This window comes from Aegilops tauschii, chromosome 3 (genome assembly GCF_002575655.3).
Source record: "Aegilops tauschii subsp. strangulata cultivar AL8/78 chromosome 3, Aet v6.0, whole genome shotgun sequence".
Taxonomy (NCBI): domain Eukaryota; kingdom Viridiplantae; phylum Streptophyta; class Magnoliopsida; order Poales; family Poaceae; genus Aegilops; species Aegilops tauschii.
The window spans coordinates 42,042,817-42,061,036 of record NC_053037.3 but is presented as its reverse complement, the minus strand read 5'-3'; positions in this window follow the sequence as shown (position 1 = coordinate 42,061,036).

Genomic DNA, 18,220 nt, shown 5'->3' with positions numbered 1-18,220 from the left:
CCGAGATTCGATCGTCGGTATCATCATACCTAGTTCATTCTTGTTACCGGCAAGTCTCTTTACTCGTTTCATAATGCATCATCCCGTAACTAACTCATTAGTCACATTGCTTGCAAGGCTTATAGTGATGTGCATTACCGAGAGGGCCCAAAGATACCTCTCCGATACTCGGAGTGACAAATCCTAATCTTAATCCATGCCAACCCAACAAACACATTCGGAGACACCTGTAGAGCATCTTTATAATCACCTAGTTACGTTGTGACATTTGATAGCACACAAGGTGTTGGGGATATAACTATTGAGTATAAACCTCCCAGGAGGGGCCGGGTTATACCCATAATGAGTTATCCATATTGAAGCCCATGAAGACAAGGAGTATGGTGCTTTACTGTAGAGATCTAAAGGCCCAGGGCCCAAAGGCAGATTAGGGCCCGTAGACATAAACCGCCATATGATGTGTAACTTGTGTTGTAAGATAGGAAAGGGTAGAAACCGAGCCGGACACGTTGATGAGCCGGCCGGGATTCTGTAAACCATCAGGCGTCAACCTGTGTATATAAAGGGACGACCCGGCGGCGGTTCGAAAAAGAAGAACTGGAGAGCCAGGTCAAGCGTATTCGCTCCCTGGTCATCGAAACCCTATCAATCCCACATCAACTGGATTAGGCCTTTACCTTCACCGCAAGGGGCCGAACCAGTATAAACTCCTTGCGTCCTTTGTCCCACGTTAACCCCTTTAAGCTAACCCGTCGCGATGGCTCCACGACTAAGTCCTCACACTAGGACATCTGTCGTGACTAACCCACGACAGTTAGCGCCCACCGTGGGGCTATCGCACGATGGTTTCAAGTTCTTAGAGTGCTGCTTCGAAGGGCTCAAGGGATACGCGGTGGGCCGGATGACCAAGAGTCGTCGCGGCAAGCTCTACATTGACGATGCAGGCTGGGGCCCCGAGGCCGGCTCAATTGAGTACAGGTACCGGGTCCCCTTTGGTGGTATTCACGTATTCATTGGCAAGATTGACGAACCGGGCCCTGAGCTGGACATCTGCACCGACATCGTCGAAACGGCTCAGCGTGCGAGACCCACCGGGTTCGGCCTGCCATGAAGCGTGCCTTCGTGGGAGTCATCCACGGAGTGGAATCTGAGGATAGATCGGCCTCTAGTGGTGAAACCATCATCTACTCTGATGACGAGTCGTCTACCGGAGAGACCGAGTCATTGTACCAACTGCAAGATGGCCGGTTTGGGGGCTGTTCCAATGGCGACGGTATTCCGGACCCCTTCGATCCGCCGAGCCGAGTTGCAATTTTCATGGCCGGTACACAGTCAGCGCAGCACTCTTCGACCGCGGCAGCGATGATCTCCGGTTCAGCGGCGGTGACAGCAGCTGGGGCAGGAGGCCCTGCGCAACCGCCGCCGATTCAGGTTTTGTCTGATTTATTCGACACTCTGGCAACACTGCTGGCGGCTGAAGTTAACCTGGCGGATCAGGATCAGCATAACGCAGAAGTTGCGAAGGTGAAGGATCGGATAGCTCAAGCCAAGGCAGACCTGGCATCTGAGAACACCAGGATGGCTGCAGAGCGGGCCGAGTTGGATGCGCAGGCTTTTCGGCTTATGTTGGATCAGAACGCATCAAATGATGTAATGAGGAGAAGGTATCGATCTCACGTGCCTCCGGTTTATGAGGCCAGGAATCTCTTTAACACGCCAGGGGCAGGAGCCAGCAACCATCCAGTGGTAAAGCGGGTAGAAGCACCTGGAACGGGGGCGCCGGTTCAGCCGCGCACAATGGATCTGCCTCGTCAGAATGTCCCGTCGCCGCACGTGTCAACGCCTCCGGGTCATTACTCCAACCCCTTGGATAACATAGTCGCCGCTGCTTCATGATTGGCGGCCCTCCCAATCGAAGGTGAGTCCCCCATAGCGGTTGAGATGCGACGGGCTAGGGAGCTCCTTCAGACAGCTTTGACTCAGCAGCAGGCTTATTCATACAGCCGTGAGAGGATTCATTCCACCCTCCGTCCAAGCCGGAGTTACAGCAGGCACATTGATGAACCGGCCGTGTCAAGCAGTGCGTGGAACCGCAACCCGCCTCGAGGGCATAACCCGGTGGGCGGTGGAGCTAATGCTCAGGACATGGTGGATCATGGCAGAGCACGTCAAAAAGCCGAGTTAGCGGCACAGTACGCGGCCCGTCAGCTTACTCTGGTTCATCCAATAACTTCGGTGGAACCAGGAGTTACCTCCAGTTCTTTGGGGGTGCCGTGTCTCACCCCGGCTCTACGTAATGTATGGCTTCCCAAGGATTTCAAGGGTCCACGTAAAGTGCCCAATTACACTGGCGACTTACCCCCTGAGTCATGGGTCGAAAGCTATGAGATGGCGATGGAGATGCTGGATGTGGATGATGCGGCATGTGCTAAATACTTCACCATGATGTTGGAAGGAACAGCTCGCACTTGGCTGAAAAGTTTGCCAGCTAACTTCATCGGATCATGGGCCGAGTTAAAGGCCCGGTTTATCCAGAATTTCAAGGACACGTGCAAGCAGCCCATGTCGATTGTGGACTTAGCCGCCTGTGTCCAGGAAGAAGGTGAATCGACAACCCATTGGGTGCGCCGGGTTTCGGCAATCTTGCATTCATCAGACTGTATCAATGCCGATACAGCAGTCTTAACGTTGGAGGGCAATTGCCGGTTCACGCCTCTGAAGCTGAAGCTAGGACGACTCATGCGTCACTGCAATGACATGGGAATGCTTATGGCAGCTCTGGTTAAGTATGCCGACTCTGATAGTACCAAGGACCCCGAGTCTGATGATGAAAAGCCGGGAAAGGGAAAGAAGAGCGGCAGCACCAAAGGGCAACAACATAACCCGGCGGGCCATGGAAACAACGGTAAGCATAAAGCGGATAACAGTTTAGATTTTATGGCTAACACCAACACGCAGAATAATGGTCAGCATCGTAAGGGTAAACTGCCCCCGCGGAGTGGAGGATCAGGTGTCAATCTTGAGCGCCTGTTAAACCAGCCTTGCCCAAGGCACGGGACGCGAGAAAGGCCAGCTACGCACCTCTGGAAGGATTGCTTTATTATGCGGGAGTTCAAAAACTCGGATCTTTTCCAATATGATCATGGACTGTCCGGCGGTTCAGGACCCGGGTCTCATGGGCCGGGTTATGGTGGAGGCAGTTCTGGCTCAGGATTTCAAGGTAATCAAAGCGGACATGGCAATCAAGGCAGTAAGGGCAACCAGGGTGGTTATAATCATCAGGGGAGTCAGCAGCAGCAACAGTCAGGTTACCAGAGCAACCCGAAGCAGTTGAATAGTGGGCAGTATCATGTTTTCACCACTAGCATGTGCAAGCGCAATCAGAAGCTTCATAAAAGGGCAGTGCCCCGTTACTTGCGCTGGTCTGAACAGCCCATTGTGTGGAGTCGAGAGGATCATCCACCCCGGGTTGATAATCCGGGTCATCTGGCATTGGTGGTGGCGCCTTAGGTTGGAGGGTATAAGTTCACCAGGGTGCTCATGGATGGGGGGAGCAGTATCAACATCCTTTATTATGAAACCTTCCGTTGCATGGGGTTGACAGATAAAAATCTTAAACCGTCAAACACCGTTTTCCATGGTGTGATGCCTCGTAAATCGGCGTATCCCGTTGGTAAGATAGCTCTGGAGGTTACTTTTGGAGATGATCATGATTCAAGATCAGAGACATTGACTTTTGAAGTGGTGAAAATCAAGAGCCCATATCATGCCCTGTTTGGACGGCCGGCTTATGCTAAGTTCATGGCAAGGCCCTGTTATGTTTATCTGCAGCTCAAGATGCCGGGTCATAAGGGGACCATCACGGTACATGGGAGCCATAAGATTGCTTCGGAATGTGAAGAAGGTGATGCGACCTATGCTGAGTCGGTTTGTGCAACAGAGGAGTTGAAGTTCTACAAGGACAATGTTGATCCGGCGGATATGACTTCTTTGAAAAAGCCAACTACAGAGCATGATCCGGCCTTGAAGTTTAAATCGACTGATGAGACTAAGCTGGTTGATATTGTTCCTGGCGATTCATCCAAGCAGTTTAGAATCAACGCTAACCTGGATCCGAAATAGGAAGGCGCGCTCATCGAGTTCATCCGTGAGAACCGGGACATCTTTGCATGGAAACCTTCTGACATGCCAGGTGTATCGAGGGAACTCGCTGAGCACACTCTTAATATTGATCCCAAGTTTAAACCGGTCAAGCAGTTTCTCCGCCGCTTCAATGAAGAAAGACGCAAGGCCATTGGTGAGGAGGTAGCCCGGCTCTTGGCAGTAGGGTTTATGGTGGAGGTTTTTCACCCTGAGTGGTTAGCTAACCCGGTGCTAGTGCTTAAGAAGAACGGCACTTGGTGTATGTGTGTGGACTACACAGATTTGAACAAGGCTTGTCCAGCTAATCCCTTTGCTCTCCCTCGTATTGATCAAATCATTGATGCTACGGCGGGTTGTAGGCGTTTGAGCTTTCTGGATGCTTATTCTGGTTATCATCAGATCAAAATGGCAGTTAAGGACCAGGAGAAGACAACTTTTATAACTCCCTTTGGAGCCTTCTGCTATGTATCTATGCCTTTTGGGCTCAAGAGTGCCCAGGCGACTTATCAGCGTTGTGTGCCGAATTGTCTTCATAATCAGATTGGGCGCAATGTTCATGCTTATGTGGATGATATTGTGTTGAAGTCCAGAAAAGAAGAGACATTAATAGATGATTTGAAGGAAACTTTTGATAATATCTGGGTCTATAAGATGATGCTTAATCCGGCCAAATGTGTTTTTGGGGTACCGGCAGGCAAGCTCTTGGGTTTTCTGGTATCTAACAGGGGCATTGAAGCTAATCCGGAAAAGATCAAAGCTATTACGTCTCTTGCTAAACCGGCGTGTATTAACGATGTTCAGCGTCTGGCGGGTCGTATCGCAGCATTGAGCCGGTTTATCAGCCGATTGGGAGAGAAAGCTATCCCTCTATATCAGATGATGAAAAAGACAGACAATTTTGTCTGGAGTGATGCTGCTAATGCGGCGTTTGAGGACTTGAAGAAACAGTTAGCTGAGCCACCTATCCTTGATGCTCCAGTCGATAAAGAGCCGCTGTTGTTATATGTGGCTGCTAATGCCCGGGCTGTCAGTGTGGTCATTGTCGTGGAGCGCAAGGTGGCTGGGAAGGAGTATCCGGTTCAACGGCCGGTTTATTATATCAGTGAGGTGCTTATTGAGTCCAAACAGAGGTACGCACATTGGCAGAAACTAGTGTATGGAGTTTTCATGGCGAGCCGGAAGCTTAAGCAGTATTTTCAGGGTCATCCCATCACTGTGGTCAGTTCTGCCCCTTTGGGAGATATAATCCAAAACAAGGAAGCAACTGGCCAGGTTACCAAGTGGGCCATTGAGCTTGGACCTCATGGGTTAAAATATGTGTCTCGTATGGCAATCAAGTCCCAAGCGCTTGTGGACTTCATCAATGACTGGACAGAGTTACAGGCGCCGGAAGAAAAGCCGAATCATACTTATTGGACTATTCATTTCGATGGATCCAGGCAATTGGAGGGCTCGGGGGCAGGAGTCGTGTTAACTTCCCCACGAGGTGATAAGTTTTGTTATGTTCTCCGTTTAATGTTCCCTTGCACTAAAATGCAGCTGAATATGAGGCTTTACTCCATGGTCTTCGAATGGCTAAGGAGATAAATTTAAGCCGGGTTAAGTGTTTCGGTGACTCGGACCTGGTGGCTCAACAAGTGTCTGGTACTTGGGATTCCAAGGACCCGCTCATGGCAGTGTATCGTCGAGAAGTGGACATTGTTGCTGGTCACTTCAAGGGATATCAGGTTGGCCATGTGGACCGGCAAAAGAACGAAGCGGCGGACGCTTTAAGCCGTTTGGGTTCCCAACGTAAACCAGTTCCACCCAATGTTTTTCTGGGTGTTTTGCATAACCCGTCGGTCAAGCTACCTAAAGAGGAGGATTTGGCTGTTCCTGATCCGGAGGCTCAGTTGGTGGCGGCTCTTCATGTTATCCTAGATTGGATGGTCCCGTATTTGGCGTATATGAACCGGTGCGAGTTACCTGAGGATGAAACTTTAGCCAGGCAGATAGTCCGGCGATCCAAGTCAATGACCATTGTCAATGGAGAATTGCATCATTGCAGTGTAACAGGGGCGTTTCAGCGTTGCGTGTCCCCTGAAGAAGGCTGTGAGATTTTGCGTGAGATCCACGAAGGAGATTGTGGTCACCACGTCGGTTCAAAGTCCCTGGTTGCTAAAGCTTTTTGTCACGGCTTCTATTGGCTGACGGCTCATGCTGATGCTGAGGACTTGGTGAAAAAGTGTGATGGTTGTCAGAAGTTTTCACGCCAAGCTCATGTTCCAGCTCAAGAATTGAGGATGATTCCAATCACTTGGCCGTTTGCAACTTGGGGGCTGGATATGGTTGGGCCCTTTAAGAGGTCCAAGGATAAGAAGACCCACCTTCTGGTGGCGGTTGATAAGTTCACTAAGTGGGTGGAGGCAGAGCCAGTCAGTAAGTGTGATGCAGCCACGACGGTTCAATTCATCAAGAAGGTGATTTTCCGGTTTGGTTTTCCACACGCATCATAACTGATAATGGCACTAATCTGTCCAAGGGTGCTATGAAAGAATTTTGTCAACGTGAGCACATCCGGCTTGATGTGTCATCAGTGGCTCATCCTCAATCTAATGGTCAAGCGGAGAGAGCCAATCAAGAGATCCTGAGAGGCATCAAGCCCCAGCTTATGGTTCCCCTGCAGAGGACGCCGGGTTGTTGGGTGGAGGAGTTACCTTTCGTGTTATGGAGCATTAATACCACCCCCAACAGATCTACGGGTTACACGCCTTTTTTCATGGTTTACGGAGCAGAGGCGGTTTTCCCTAGTGACATATGTCATGACTCGCCTGGTGTGGTGACTTATGTTGAAGCTGGCAATGAGAAGGCACGACAGGAAGCACATGACCTGTTAGATGAGGAGCGTGACATTGCAGCAGCTCGTTCGGCGATTTACCAGCAAGATCCATGTCGTTATCACATCCACCGGGTTAGAACCAGAACTTTTCAAGAAGGCGATCTGGTGCTCCGGCTCATCCAGGATCAGACTGATATGCACAAGTTATCCCCGCCTTGGGAAGGACCCTTTGTGGTCAGCAAGAATCTGAACAACGGGTCATACTACCTCATCGATGTTCGAGAGCACAAAGATTCACGTAAATCAGAGGAGGAGACCCACCGGCCATGGAATATCACTCATCTTCGGCCTTACTACACCTGAGCCATAGGCTCCTCTTATGTACATATTCTTGACAATGTATATATTATGGTCAATATAATCAACCGACATCCCTACTAAAGGAGGGCCTCTGCCGTTATTCCTTAAATCTTTTTGATTACTTGGGGGCTTCTGTTTATAAAACGGAGTTTTGATTGATCATTAATCCGGCTCAAAGGCTATGAAAAAAACTTGGGGGATTGTTACCCAAAGTTAAAAGGGGCCAAAGAGAGTGTTGCAAAAGCACAACCCAAACATAGGCACCCATTGAGCACAGCTCAAAATATTGCTCGGGGGCTCTTTGCTTCTACAAGAACAAAGAGTCTATAACCTTGTAATAGGCTATAAAAGCCAGGCTTGGAAGCCAGGTGTATTCACCTAAAACCCCGGGTTATCCTGCCTTTTTAAGTAAGCCACTCCACCGAGGTAATCCTGGTAAGACCTGTCGAACGTTTGACAAGTCAATCTTATAAAGACCCTGAACTTGTCATAGTTAAAATGACGATTGGTTAATGTGAGGTCCATATTATAAGGCTTTGTAAAATGGTTTAACTCAGTGGCCTGGCAGCCCATGAAAAGCCTCGCCTTTTTGCATGTTTTCTTCTGAAACCTTTCTTTTGGCAGTTTATTTTGATGAGGTTTATGTTAATCCGGTGTTTACTAATCCGGCCTGGCTTTTGAGTTGCCAAGTACAAAATGACAAGATGACCGGTGTCAATTGACCCGGCTTGGCTTTCAACTATAAGTTGTCAGTACACGATCAGTTATAATCCGGTGCTTGTTGACTCGGTCTGGTTTCGACTACAAGTCGCCAGTATGATATACGGATAATCCGGTGTTTATTACAACCCGGTACGGCTTTACTATAAACCGGCAAAACATGGGAGGAGTTATTAGTACTCATGATTTGGGTTATCACCCTTACTACAAAAAGTTGGTAAACCAACGATGTGATTCAATGTCACAGGTATGATATATTTCGTATTTGATTATTCTTAAGTGCAGCCCTGGTTATAAACCCGGGCTATATGTTGGGCATTATGACCCGTCCAACGGTAAAGCGCCAGGACACTTTAAACTTGTTGTATGAAGAAACAGGTTGAATAAAGCTGCTCATGATCATAAGCAGACATAGCATAATCGAGATAGATTAACAGTATCATGCAAAGTGAATATGCACGATGGCATAGCAGACCAAGCGTTTAAACTAGCCTATTACACGGCGTTTTTATGCCCAAAAGGATGATTGTTTAGTATTGCAGTATGCAGAAGATAAACCGGCTTTCGGTTCATGATTCTTCGTCGGGCTGACTTGACGGTTGTGGATCATCCTGCGCCGCTTCGTTCCCCTCTTCTCTATCCAGTTGCTGGAAGTCAATGGTTGACCAATCTATCCCAGTTAAAGCTCTGAATACAGCTTCATCACTTATAAGTGTGGAGGGTCAACATCAGGGGCATAGGTGTGCTTACGGATTGGCGGGATAAGATTTTGCACATCATAAGTTGGTGCGTTAACCCGTTTGTTGTTGGCGTCATAAGTCGAGTGGTAATATGACAAATCAGTGTCCTCAGCCAATTTTCTTGCCAGTGGACGCATTTCCCTCGTTAGGGCCCTGAGGTCGTCATTATCAAAATCTGACCCGTCCTCTTCTTGGCTTGCATAGCCGTTTCCAATATCCTCCGAATCAAGGTCAGATATCCATGCCTTGGCCCGAGTCAATGCAGTAAGAGCACCGGCCCTAGCAGTTGATTTCTTCAATTCCTCAAACCGGGCAGGCATCATAGATAACCTTTCCAATGTTTCCTTGATTAAAGTTGGAGGCGGTTTATTATGTGAAGCTGTGCAGATGACCCGTTGAACGCCGGTATATAATTTCTCTATCAGTGTATAAGCAGCCTTTAGATTTTTGCGCATGTCCGAGCCAAGATGAGTAACGCGGCTACCTGCAATGGTCAAAATATTGGTAAACCGGCAGTTTCATGGATGTTGCTTCTTTAAAGCTTATGAAGAGGATATTTACCGAAGACAGCGGTGGTCATAGCATTGATTTGCCGCTTCAAGCCAGTCAGTTCTTCTGCTACCGGATTAAGGGCTGCTTCAGCGTCCTCCGCCCGCTTTAGTAGAGTTGCTTTTTCAGCGTCCCATCCTGCTCGTTTGCTTTTAAAGCTTTCCTTCAGTTGTTCCATGGCTGTTAAAGCGCTGGTCAGCTCTTCTTTAGCCTTGGAAGTTTCTGCCTGCTGGGACTTGATATTTTCTTGAAGGTCGGCAATTTGAGATTCCTTTTTGCTCAGATCAGCCTGCAAGAGACATTTCATGAGTTGGTAGTGCATGTTTGAAGTCCCAAGCACATAACAAGTTATACACTTGGCACTTGGGGGCTAATGCATATTGCTTCTTATCAACTGTCATTTTAAGTCCCAAGCACATAACAAGTTTACACTTGGCACTTGGGGGCTAATGCATATTGCTTCTTATCAACTATCATTTTAAGTCCCAAGCACATAACAAGTTATACACTTGACACTTGGGGGCTAATGCATATTTGCTCAAGTCAAGGTTATGGATTTTTTCCTCCTAAATAGGATTACAAAGGTGATTATCAAGAATTTTGGGAGCTTCATGATAGAAAGGTACCGGTTCATCCTAAAGGTATAAACCGGTCCCTGGGGGCTACGCAAGCAAAATTAAATATTGGTCTGCTACAAGTCCCGGTTCACATTGATACTATAAACCGGTCCTTGGGGGCTACTGGAGTTGATAGTCTAAAACGGTCATAAGGAAAGAAAGCTTATGCAGAGTGAGTGACATTTACCTCATACCGCTCCTTCATCAGGCTCACTAAACCGGCTTCATAGTCGCGGCTTGTGTATAGGCGGTTTAAGAATCCGGAATGAATATCTTGGGCGTTGAGGTGGGCATAGCTTGATAAATCTGTTTTCTACCTGCCCTTGTCCATAGCAGAAAGTTCTTCCTTGGCACTATGCTTTGATAAAGCGATAGGATTGCCAAGGGTGGTGTGGCCGACGCCGGTAATCATAATATCGTCTGTGTTGTCATCAGCAGCTTTGGCTGGACTTGGCGGTTTATCAGCCCTTTTGCTGGGCTTGGCGGATCAGCAGCCTGACTCGTCGGATCTGTCTCCACCGGCTCAACAAAAGTATCCTGATCTTGAGGTACTGGATCATCCAAGATAGCATCAGCGTTTGGGTCCAGTTGTTCTGGGGTCTTCTCCGGTTCAGTGGTCGGGTTATCATCAGTCGGTTTATTCAGTTTGGCCTTTTTGCTGGGTCTGGCCTTGGCACTAAAAGGAACAGACATAAAGGTTAGTATAATAAACAAGTATAAGGCATAAAGGGTTAAGTTTAATATGCTCACCCAGGAATAGTCTTGAGGGGAGGGAGTTGTGTGGCCGTTGATTCACCAGATGATGAATGAGGTGTTCCCTGATAGTTTGAATCAGACGGATTAAGAAGTTGTCGGAAATAACCCGCCTTGGGATAAGAAGTATCAGAAATATATGAGACCTCTGATCGACGTTTTCGGACTAGAGTGTTCGGTAAAATGGCTGAAGTAACTACATGGCCGTTGTGCCGGGTTGTGCGGCGAGCTTCGTGTTGCTGCTTCTTCAAAAGAAAGTTTGGGTCCAAATGAGCTAGGGGTGAGAAAATCTTACTTTCCGGTTTGCTTGACTGGTTTTCTGTGTTGGCAGAGGATCTGAACCGGAGGAAAGAATAATTACCTCTACATCATCGGCATGGCTGGCTTCAGCGTCATCCTGATAATAGTCATTGTCAATGAGGTGTATGAAAAATGAGCCAAGAGAATCAAGTTCTACCTCTGATTCTGGATTATCCAGATCATCATCAACGTTTAACTCGGAGGACTCGGCGGTTTTCTTCTTGGCAGGTTTTTTGGTAACCTTAGTCTTGGGGCAAGGCGTCTTGGCCGGTTTATCCTGTGGTTTCTTCTTCCAGAACGGATCATCACCCTGTAAAAGATTGACAAAATTTTGAGGGAATATTTAAAAGGATCGGATTAAAGAAAGAGTTATATAATTCTTACAGCTGGCGGTTTATTAGAAGCGCAGAAGGGACTTAGCCCTGTCTTGCTGCAGACAGCCTCTGGTTCATTCAGTATCTTCTTGACAGCTTCAGTAATTTCATCCTCTGTTAGTTGAATGTCAATATGCCGTTGAGGGTCTTTTAAGTCCTCTGTGTACTCGCACATTAAACCGGGGCGTCGACTTAAAGGCCGAATACGCCAGGAGATCCAGCAACGAACAAAATCAATGCCTGTTAAACCGTTCGCAACGAAGGCCCGAAGCTTTGAAAGCTGTGGTGCATACTTGGCTCGTTCTTTGGCGCTAAGTCGTTGGGGAAATGGATGTGTATTGGTAAGCCGGTGAGGACGATAACCCGGCAGAGGATTCTCATCAGTTGGAGACGTATCTTGGTAGTAAAACCAAGTCTGATTCCAGTCCTTGGGGTGACTATGATGCTTGGCGTGAGGGAAACTGACATATTTTCTTTTCTGGATTGAAACTCCGCCAAGTTCAGTATTGGGCCCATCTGTAAACTCAGTACGGCGGTTCAAATAGAAAAAGTTGTTGGGGAACGTAGTAATTTCAAAAAAATTCCTACGCACACGCAAGATCATGGTGATGCATAGCAACGAGAGGGGAGAGTGTTGTCCACGTACCCTCATAGATCGAAAACGGAAGCGTTAGCACAACGCGGTTGATGTAGTCGTACGTCTTCACGATCCGACCGATCAAGTACCGAACGCACGGCACCTCCGAGTTCAGCACACGTTCAGCCCAATGACGTCCCTCGAACTCCGATCCAGTCGAGTGTTGAGGGAGAGTTTCGTCAGCACGACGGCGTGGTGACGATGATGATGTTCTACCGACACAGGGCTTCGCCTAAGCACCGCTACAGTATTATCGAGGTGGACTATGGTGGAGGGGCACCGCACACGGCTAAAAGATCAAACGATCAATTGTTGTGTCTCTAGGGTGCCCCTGCCCCCGTATATAAAGGAGCAAGGGGGAAGGTGCGGCCGGCCAGGAGGGGGCGCGCCAGGAGGAGTCCTACTCCCACCGGGAGTAGGATCCCTCTCTTTTCCTTGTTGGATTAGGAGAAGAGGGGGAAAGAGGTGGAGGAGAAGAAGGAAAGGGGGGGCGCCGCCCCCCTCTCCTTGTCCTATTCGGACTAGGGGGAGGGGCGCGTGGCCCTTGCCCTGGCCGCCTCTCCTCTTCTCCACTAAGGCCCACTATGGCCCATTAACCCCCGGGGGGTTCCGGTAACCCCTCCGGTACTCCGGTAAAATCCCGATTTCACCCGGAACACTTCCGATATCCAAATATAGGCTTCCAATATATCAATCTTCATGTCTCGACCATTTCGAGACTCCTTGTCATGTTCGTGATCACATCCGGGACTCCGAACAACCTTCGGTACATCAAAACATATAAACTTAGAATATAACTGTCGTCGAAACGTTAAGCGTGCGGACCCTATGGGTTTGAGAACTATGTAGACATGACCGAGACATGTCTCCGGTCAATAACCAATAGCGGAACCTGGATGCTCATATTGGCTCCCACATATTATACGAAGATCTTTATCGGTCAGACCGCATAACATAATACGTTGTTCGCTTTGTCATCGGTATGTTACTTGCCCGAGATTCGATCGTCGGTATCTCAATACCTAGTTCAATCTTGTTACTGGCAAGTTTCTTTACTCGTTCCATAATACATCATCCCGCAACTAACTCATTAGTTGCAATGCTTGCAAGGCTTAAGTGATGTGCATTACCGAGTGGGCCCAGAGATACCTCTTCGACAATCGGAGTGACAAATCCTAATCTCGAAATACCCCAACCCAACAAGTACCTTCGGAGACACCTGTAGAGCACCTTTATAATCACCCAGTTACGTTGTGACGTTTGGTAGCACACAAAGTGTTCCTCCGGTAAACGGGAGTTGCATAATCTCATAGTCATAGGAACATGTATAAGTCATGAAGAAAGCAATAGCAACATACTAAACGATCGAGTGCTAAACTAACGGAATGGGTCAAGTCAATCACATCATTCACCTAATGATGTGAACCCGTTAATCAAATGACAACCCATGTCAATGGCTAGGAAACTTAACCATCTTTGATCAACGAGCTAGTCAAGTAGAGGCATACTAGAGACACTATTTGTCTATGTATTCACACATGTATTATGTTTCCGGTTAATAGAATTCTAGCATGAATAATAAACATTTATCATGATATAAGGAAATAAATAATAACTTTATTATTGCCTCTAGGGCATATTTCCTTCAGTCTCCCACTTGCACTAGAGTCAATAATCTTGATTACACAGTAATGATTCTAACACCCATGGAGCCTTGGTGCTGATCATGTTTTGCTCGTGGAAGAGGCTTAGTCAACGGGTCTGCAACATTCAGATCCGTATGTATCTTGCAAATTTCTATGTATCCCACCTGGACTAAATCCCGGATGGAATTGAAACGTTTCTTGATGTGCTTGGTTCTCTTGTGAAATCTGGATTCCTTCGCCAAGGCAATTGCACCAGTATTGTCACAAAAGATTTTCATTGGACTCGATGCACTAGGTATGACACCTAGGTCGGATATGAACTCCTTCATCCAGACTCCTTCATTTGCCGCTTCCGAAGCAGCTATGTACTCCGCTTCACACGTAGATCCCACCACGACGCTTTGTTTAGAACTGCACCAACTGACAGCTCCACCGTTCAATGTAAACACGTATCCGGTTTGCGATTTAGAATCGTCCGGATCAGTGTCAAAGCTTGCATCAACGTAACCATTTATGATGAGCTCTTTGTCACCTCCATAAACGAGAAACATATCCTTAGTCCTTTTCAGGTATTTCAGGATGTTCTTGACTGCTGTCCAGTGATCCACTCCTGGATTACTTTGGTACCTCCCTGCTAGACTTATAGCAAGGCACACATCAGGTCTGGTACACAGCATTGCATACATGATAGAGCCTATGGCTGAAGCATAGGGAACATCTTTCATTTTCTCTCTATCTTCTGCAGTGGTCGGGCATTGAGTCTTACTCAACTTCACACCTTGTACCACAGGCAAGAACCCTTTCTTTGCTTGATCCATTTTGAACTTCTTCAAAACTTTGTCAAGGTATGTGCTTTGTGAAAGTCCAATTAAGCGTCTTGATCTATCTCTATAGATCTTGATGCCCAATATATACGCAGCTTCACCGAGGTCTTTCATTGAAAAACTCTTATTCAAGTATCCCTTTATGCTATCCAGAAATTCTATACCATTTCCAATCAGCAATATGTCATCCACATATAATATCAGAAATGCTACAGAGCTCCCACTCACTTTCTTGTAAATACAGGCTTCTCCAAAAGTCAGTACAAAACCAAATGCTTTGATCACACTATCAAAGCGTTTATTCCAACTCCAAGAGGCTTGCACCAGTTCATAAATGGATCGCTGGAGCTTGCATACTTTGTTAGCTCCCTTTGGATTGACAAAACCTTCCGGTTGCATTATATACAACTCTTCTTCCAGAAATCCATTCAGGAATGCAGTTTTGACATCCATTTGCCAAATTTCATAATCATAAAATGCGGCAATTGCTAACATGATTCGGACAGACTTAAGCATCGCTGTCGGAGTAAATGGCCACGGGTAACCTAACCGACTACCCCTGGTTCTTCAAAAATTATCAGGTCGATTGAGCCTTCATGCATTCGAAGCATTGGGCCGACTTCCCCTGGCCGACTACCGCAGGGGCCGACTCTCCAAAGGCGACCCGGCCCCGGTAACCTCCCCCAAGATGGTTGTGAGATGGCCGACTCCAGGAAGCCGGCGCCAAGAGGACCGACTCCCAAGAGCCAGCCATGAAGCGCGCCGACTCCACAAAGCCGGCCAAGACCGCACCCACCAAAACTACACCCACATAACGGTGACAAGACGGGGTGTGGCCACAGTGCGTCCCACTACCCCCGAAGCCCGAGGCAGGCATGGCCGCAGGACGCCGTACGGGTCAGCCATCTCCCGTCCGGCTCGGCACTGTAGCCATGCTGGCCTCAACGTCATCCACGACCAACGCCAGTACGGCCCACGGGCGGCGGGCCCCTTTAGCCAGAGAGAGGCGTGAAGGCGGCCCGGCCTCCCCCAGTCGGCCAAGGGCATAGCCGGCCCCCAGAAGCCGGCTACCCCCCTCCCTCGAAGCATGTGCCACATTAAAGAGACAAGACGAGGTAAGGCTACAGTGAGAGCCCTTGAGGCGGCACACTGTAGCCACGCTTACCTCGACGAAGCCCTCGTCATCAGGGACGAGGCTACAGTAAGAAGCCGCCGACAAGACCCTAGGCAGTGGGGCCGGCCTGTCGACCAAGAGGCCGGTAGCCGGCGGGACCCACCAATCGGCAGGCCCCAACGGCCGGCGGAGAAGCCGGCGAGCGCAGACACTGACGACTGGGACCCGCGCCCAGCCGGATTACAATTGTACCCCCCGGGGGTAGGCCTATATAAACCCCCCGGGGCACCCATGCAAAGGGTTGGCTTCTTAGAGTTACACACACACCATATAGAGAGGGAAGTGAGAGCTAGCCTTGCTCTTCTTCTCCCTTGAGCCCAACAGCTCTAGGAGCATTTGTAGCTACTCGTTCTGATCTAGTGATCATGCAGAGACCCCGCAGAGCAGGATTAGGGGTGTTATCTCCACGGAGAGCCCCGAACCAGGGTAAGATTCGCCGGCGTGCATGTCTTCGCCTCATCCCGTTTCCAGGCACCGGCGACGTCTTACTGGCACCCACCATGATAAGCCACCCATTGGCATATGTCGCACCTACCACCCGACATTTGGCGCCCACCATGGGGCCAGGTGCACCGTCGTCCGGAGACCTGTTCTGGACGGGAACCCTCTTCCTCCCCCGCGAGCGCAGCTAGCCTGCTGCGCCCGATGGCGTTTGCCTCGACGCGCTGCAAGGCGTCGACGACGCCTGCGCGGCGAGCTACCTCGCCGATCTGCTCGACGAGACTCGCATCTCCGACGAGCCCGCGTCCGACGCGGGCACGGACTACCCCGAGAGCCGCCTCGTCAGCCTCCTCGGCCAGCTTCACGTCTCTAGCAAGCCTGCTGCAGATGTGGAGTCGGTCGGCTCCACTGACCCGATGCTCGTCGACTCCGACACAGCATCGCTCGACGCCTACCCCTCCGACGTGGTGGTCTTCGACAATCCTGTCCCTCGAGCTGACAGTGGCAGCAGCGCTGTCACCGAAGTGTTGGTCATCAGCCATGTCACCAACTCGGGCGAGAACGCCCACGACGCCTTGCAAGCGGCGATGCACGACCTATCCGTACCCATCCCGGCCGATCCCGACGCTGAGACCCTGGAGGCACGCCGCCTCGCCCTCGTCGCGGAAGGCCAGAAGATAGCCTCCATGAGATGCCTCACCGAGGCCCACCAGCGCGAAGTCGACCGCGCCGCCTTCGGTACGCCGCCGCCTAGCGGGCCGAGCCGAGCCGGCTTCATCCAGAAGCGCGGCGCGGCTATCGCCAGCATGCTGGGGGCAGATCGCCCCGTCTACGCCACCCCGCTCGAGAATCTGCGAGCTGCTCAGGCGACCGCTGAAGAGCTAAATGGGCTGGGAGCCGACGAGCTCCCCTACATGACAAGGCGGATCCAGCAGCTGATCGACGCGGCTGCAGAACGGCATGAAGCCGGCGCCCGCGCCGATAGTCATCCCCCGCGCCGAGAGCACGCCGCGACGTCCCGCTCGCCGAGTGCGAGCGGCTCCCGCCAGAGGAAAGACAAGGAGCCGGCTGCTAGCCACAGCCGGACTCGTATCACCATCGAGCGCGACGCGGAAGACCGCCCTCGAGCGGTGGAGCGCCAAGGAAATCCGCCTCCTCCCCCGCCTCGAAGGGAGAGACGTCTCACCCCGCCGCCCGTCACGCACCCGACTCTTGGTGACCGACTAGGCCGCCGAGAAGGAGTCGGAGAGAACGACACCCGCTACCGGATCGACCGCCTTGCTCGATCCTTGGCGCTAGAAGAAGAAGACGATGTCGGCCCACCATGCTTTGGCCCCCGCATCCGCGACGAGCCCTTCCCCAAAGGGTTCTCGCTCCCCAGAGACACGCCCAAGTACAACCGCTCAGTGAAGCCGGAAGATTGGCTCATCGACTACTACACTGCTGTCAGCATAGCCAATGGCAATCGGCGCGTGGCCGTGAAGTACGTCCCCCTCATGCTGCAAGGCACGGCGCGCACCTGGCTCAACAGCCTCAAGCCCTACAGCATCAACAGCTGGCTGGACTTCACGGAAGTCTTCGTCCGCAACTTCACCAGCACGTACAAGCGGCCTCCCAAGCCTCGCCAGCTCTCCCTATGCGTCCAAGGGCCCAACGAGTCGACCCGCGACTACCTCACGCGGTGGGCCGAGCTCCGCAACTCTTGCGAGGGGGTGCACGAGGTTCAGGCCATCGAGTACTTCACCGCAGGGTGCCGAGAGGGCACCCTCCTCAAGCACCGACTCCTCTGCGACGAGCCAGCTACCCTCAATCAACTGCTGATCATCGCGGACAAGTACGCCACGGCCGACTCCTCGATGAAGACCGAGCTCCGAGTGGACGCTTCTGGGAAGGTGCTCGCTCCGGCTCCCAAGACGCCGACTGGTGACTCCAATCGGCGCCCCTACCAGAACGATCACAAGCGCAAGGCCCCCATGCCGCCTTCCACCAGTCGGCAGGTGGCCACAGTTGAAAATGAGCAGCCCGAAGAGCGGCCCGCTCCCAAGAAGAAGGGTGGCAGGCCGGCTTGGCAGCCGGCTTTCTCTTACGAGCAGACTCTCGATGCCCCCTGCAAGTTCCACAGCG